This window comes from Triticum aestivum, chromosome 6A (assembly GCF_018294505.1).
Source record: "Triticum aestivum cultivar Chinese Spring chromosome 6A, IWGSC CS RefSeq v2.1, whole genome shotgun sequence".
Classification (NCBI taxonomy): domain Eukaryota; kingdom Viridiplantae; phylum Streptophyta; class Magnoliopsida; order Poales; family Poaceae; genus Triticum; species Triticum aestivum.
This window is the reverse complement of record NC_057809.1, coordinates 588,239,756-588,245,272: the sequence shown is the minus strand read 5'-3', so window position 1 is coordinate 588,245,272 and position 5,517 is coordinate 588,239,756. Positions and strand designations below refer to the sequence as shown.

Below are 5,517 nucleotides of genomic sequence, written 5' to 3'. Positions count from 1 at the left end.
GAAGAAATCTTTTCTGAGGAGGCTTAGATTCAGAGAAAAATAGTTGTTGCCCCCCTTAGATTTTCATGATTTGCCTTTGGTCCCCCAAGAATGTTTTGCCTAGCTCCGTCACTGCACACAAACTTCTCATCCAAGCGCCCGTGCTACTAAATCATCAACTATCCACCACAGACAAAATATATGACATCAGCATCATGTAAATCTATTTTTGAAATTTCATAAATTGGATTCCACATGCTTTCCTTCGCCGCTAGTTTTTTTTTTGCGGGGTCCCTTCGCCGCTAGTTGATCACACTGAGCACAATAGTTCTTGATATGAGGAGACTACTTGCCTACGCTCGTGCATGTTGGTATAGACTTACTTTGGCGCCGCCACGCAAAGGTTTGTACCCCGGTGAACATTCCCTTTCCTTTTCAAGTTTGGTCAAGAGTTGAGTAATCTCCATCCACATTTGTAAAGGTTCTCTCTGTTGCATATCCTGCAAGCAAAATACCTACAAGCATTGTGGGAGGCGCATTTCCATCGTCTATGAGGTTTCCAACAAAGGATGGTTCATCCTTCATGATGCAGAGGCCTGGGTCTCCCCTTCTCAAAAGATACCAAAAAAAGGTGCCATTGGGGCATATGCTGAGTTTTTTCTTCTGATAGTAAGTCACTTGATCGTGATGCTCACATATTGCATTTGCTTAAATCCCGCCTCGGCCTATGCCCCAATATCACCCTTCCACTGCCCCATTGCATTTAGCAATTTGGCGGACTAAAATGAATCCATAAAATTTTCCTGTTTTTTTTTTGCGAGGGATGTAATTCTCCTATTATTCTGCACAAACTGTAAGCCGTATAAATTGCACTAAATCGAAGAAACCGAAAGCGCACATCTCTACATAAAATTTGGTTGAAAATGTTGGAAACTAGCTTCATTCTCTACATAAAACGCACATCTCTATTATTCTTCTGTCTGGTATGCTTTTTTTTTCTTCAGGTGTCCCTAATATGCTTTGAAATGTCACAATTCGTCAGCGTTTTCCCGGCCCAGCCCTCATCATTGCTCCATTAGCCAGAAACGCGTGATGACCCAGGCCCAGCCCCATCCCCTAATCCATCATCATTGCTCCATCACGAAGGCCACGCTTTTCCCTTTAAGCACCCTCTAATTACTGTACCCGTTAACGCTGGTCCCGCAATTATCACCCCATCGACGTATCGCCCTCGAACTGTTCCGGCATAAATGTATGGCATGGCGGCTCTCACTTCTCTGTAGCCACAGCATCCGTAGTGCCCGTCGATCTGCCTGTCGCCCGTCATCGCATCCAGGAGTACATGGACATGATCCATCGACCCGTCTCGTACCGGCGACAGGCAGGCAGCCAACATCGCCGGCTCCTGCGTGACATCTCATGGTACGCGACTAGGCGCGCGCTGTTTCTGGCGCGCATGCCATGGTCCCCTTGGTGGCCTAGTCACCGCGGTGACCACCGCACTGCTGCTCCGTGGTGACCACGGCCGGGCACGGTGGGGCGGCGCCGTGGATGCACTCCCGGCCAACCTGAGCGCCTTTGTCTCTTTCTGGCGGCCCGGTGGCCTGCAACCGAGTATGCGTTTTACCAGCTCGGCACAAATGCTCTTGTGAGGAAAGAACGGCGGCCTTTTACACTGTTTGGGTCAAGAATTCGAACGCGAAGATGGACCAAGAAGATTCACTGCGGCGCGGGGCTGCATCTGCCCGGCGTGCGCGGTGAAATTTAAGCGATGTTGGATGGTGAGCGGACGGGTGCATGCGCGATCGCGCAGGGCGAACAGTACGTGCTGCGCGCGTGTCAAATCGGCGGTCAGATCGAGGAGAAAGACGACGCACGGCGCGGTGTTCTCCGTGGTCTCGCCCCGCTCGGCGACACGCCTAGCCTACGCGCGTACGTGCAGGCTACAGTAGTAGCTAGCTAGCTAGCTAGTAGGTGTAGCTGGTCGCACGTAGTACACGGCAGCTCGTGGGTGCATGATCAGCGGCCGGCTGTGGTGTGTTGCCCACCGTCGCGTCGTGTCCCCAGCTACGCCAGCCTACCTACTTACTGTACGTACGTACCAACCACTAACTGGACCCAACACGAAGACGTACGTACTTACGCACGCGTGTGTCGGTGTGCCGAGCCGCGACTGCGATGCAAAAGGGAAACAGTGAAACCAATCCGCCCAGTTCCATGGAGGATTTCATTGCAGGCCAAGATCAACTCTCGGACACACAGGATCACGGACGGACGCGCCATCATGCCCCTCTGTCTGGATAATCTATCTAGTAGACCACTCAAAACGAGAGCACGGGCGCAATGTAGCCGGTCTCTTCATCAGATAATAATGGCTGCTACGCAGCACCTTGTCATCTTCTGCCTCGCTTCCCCAGGTCACACACCCCTAGTCAGTCAGGTGATGGCTTAGCTTTTAGCTGATCACTAATAACTTTAAACACGTACAGTACCAGGCCACACACGACCCCACGCCGCTTCAGAGCACCAAGAACTCCGTACCGGTACGACACGACCACCGTTGCCTCTCCATCCCACGGTCGGAAACTCGGAACGGAGCTCGATCACTCCCTGTCCGTTTTCTTTTCCGCTTTGTTTACGCAGCCCAACGTAACTCGGAAGCATAGCCGCAGCGGAAGCGGAGTCCCGATGCGGTGCAGCGAGCTCACACAAATACAACGACGCCATTGCCATGCATCTCCGGCTAGCTCTGCTCTGCTCCTCATCACCCGCCATGCATGCATGCACGCGGCGCAAGTTGCTCTGCCGGCGTTCCCGGTCCCGGACAGCAAAACACCAAGGGCGACCGACACGACGCAGGCCCATGCATGCACCAACCTCTTGGCGCTGGCGATACCTGTACGCACGTACGTACACGTCGACATACACGCCCACCAACGCGCCTCACGAGCGACGGAGCACCGTACGCTGCTAGCCTCGGATACGCTCTTCCAAGTTTGTTTTTGTCTCGGCCGGTTCGTGCCAGCAACAAAAAATAATCGGCCCGAGCGGCGCGGGGCTCATCCCTGTCGCGGTCGCGCGCCCATCTCGATCGGCGCGGCACGATCCACATGCATGCCACTCGCTTTTCAAACAAGACGGCGTCCTCCGTCCGGTCCGCGGATCAGGTGGGGGCGCCACGCTCGGGAGTAGTAAATGCAACTAGCCATGGCCATGGCCATAGCTGACGCCCTGCGCCTGTCACACACTCCCACACACACACCCTCTCGCAGAAAGCGGATGGCACAAGTTGAACGCCCCGAGAAGACGACATGGGGAACAAGACAACGGAATCAGGAAGCTCAACGAGCAAGCAAGCGAACGCAGCAGGTCCACCGGCCGGCGCTGGCGCGCGCGCGTGCGCAGCCGCGGCGGAAACGGCCGGGCGCGCGCGGCGGAAAGCAGGGCCGGCGCCACCTCCGTTTCCACCCCAAGCCCCGTCTTCTTCCTCCTGGAGCGTTGCCGTCTGGCCGGACGCCACGCTGCGCACACAGCTCCCAACTCATGATGGCAACAGCAACAGACCAAACTTAATGCGTCCGCGCTCACTGCCTCTCGCTCATTCGTCGCACTCGATCGATCCATCGCCCACCCACTGTGCGGGTTGAATCCAGAACAGCGGCGGCACGGCACATGCGGGCAGCCGGTCGACCGATCGATCGATATGGCCTGTGGATGAGAACGAACGGACGGACGGACGGACGAGCGCAAGAAACAAAGGGGACGGGACAAGGCTCGGGCGGAGATTTGCCATGCTCCTGAAGCGCACAGTGAGAGTACTTACTGCTAGCTGCCGCTCCTCTTTTGCGTTTGCCAAAGCCTTTTCCGTTCCGAATCGGGGAAACCACCAAGAACAACAGATCAAAAGGGGCAGCGGGGGGAAAAGAAATTACAGGGGGAAGAGTATGGAATCATCAATGGACTGAACGGGGAAAGGAGCGCAAAAACAGCAAAACAAGGGGAAAGAAAAAGTGATTGAGCCTATTGTGCCAATATCTTACTACTACTCCGGAGCAGGCAGCGCGCCTCGGGTCAGACAGGGGAGGAAATCAGCAGCAGCTCCTCCCCCACCACAGCACCCTCCTCGTCATGATCCCATCTTCCTCGCCGTCTTCTCCTTCATCTTCGTCTTCTTCCTGCTCCTGCAATGCCATGGCGTCTCCTCCTCTTCAACTCCACCAGCACGCCGACCGACTGTAGTGGCTGGGCGACGAAATGGTGGTGGAAGAACAGGATGCCCTCAAGCTCACGCTCTACAGCTCTACATAGGGGGAGAGGTGTCACTCGCTCACTCCCACACTCACTCACACTCTATCCTTGCTCACTCAGTGAAGCAGCTGGCTTTCTCCTCTCCACCACCTTCTCTTCCTCCTTCCTCCTTTATGCTTTCCCCCACCTTTGACGTGAGAGGAGATCCTCCGCCTCCTCCTCCTCCCACCCCTCCCTCCCTTCCCCTCACCTCAGGGCCGGTGGGCCCGCCCCAAGGCTCCTTTCCGTTAGGCTCGCTTCTTCGCCCTCACCTTCTCCTGCTCTTCCTCTTTTCACTCTCTCCTCCATGCGATGCGCCGTGCCCCCGGCTGCCTGCTACCTCCTGCTCAGCAAGAAGAAAAGGCAAGTGCGTGTGAGCGACCGAGGCTCCAACGGGAAGAAAGCAAAAGCAAGGGAAGCTAGCTAGGCCAGCCGTGGCCTGCTTTGGGGCGCCCAGAGCAACTTCTCAGAGGCGGAAATGCTAAAGAAATCGAAGGTGCTGCATACAAGGACGACATGTACAAGACCTGGCTTTAGACCGAAAGATCATACGCACATGCACGCAGCAGAGGGCGGGCAGGCGAGACACCGCCAAAGCGGCATGGACGAGAGCTCGATGAATGTCACCAAGGCAAGCACGAGAGCTGGCTGCGAGCTTCGCCGGCCTCACCTGGCTGCCTCCTCGTCTTCCTCCGCTCGACACACACTCTCAAAGGTCTCAAGACGGTGCAGCTCCTTCCTTTCTCTCTATATAATAATAACTACTGGTGGCCTTTCTCTGTGTAGCTAAGCTTGCGATTTCTTGTTTTGAAACGTCCAATCCACACGGCCGGAACGAACGAACGAACGAACTGGTCCGGCTTCCCTTTCCCTCCCCCAACACTGAGCGGCTGGCTTAGACGAAATTAAATAGGGCGCCTAGATCTGCGGCAGCGGCGGTACAGCATGGGGAGGGAGGCTGAAATGACGGGGCTGCCCCCGGGCCGGGCTGGTCTAGGCGGGAAGGCGACCGCGGCTGGCTAGCCTGCATCGGAAGACGTACTCCCCCGGATTTTACGTATCCACCGTGGGGTGGGGTGGGGTGGGGTGGTGTGGTGCGGTGGTGGGGCTCGACGTGCCGGCGCTACGAGCCACGGCCTGCGCGTCCCGCTCCGGGAGGCACGTACGTACGCCCACGCACCACGCACCACGACGGACGCAGACTAGCTGCCCCTGCATGCTGCAGCTAGTGGCAGCAGCAGCGCCTAGCTA

General features: G+C 56.3%; 1 long non-coding RNA gene across 1 annotated transcript; it reads right to left on the bottom strand.

Annotated features, from left to right (window-relative positions):
- Window positions 1–3,820: 3,820 nt before the first annotated feature.
- On the bottom strand, window positions 3,821–5,307 carry LOC123128735 (uncharacterized). Its single transcript, XR_006463407.1, has 2 exons — window positions 4,794–5,307; window positions 3,821–4,609 (listed from the first exon to the last, which is right to left on the bottom strand). It is a non-coding gene; the product is annotated as an uncharacterized lncRNA (long non-coding RNA).
- Window positions 5,308–5,517: the final 210 nt, after the last annotated feature.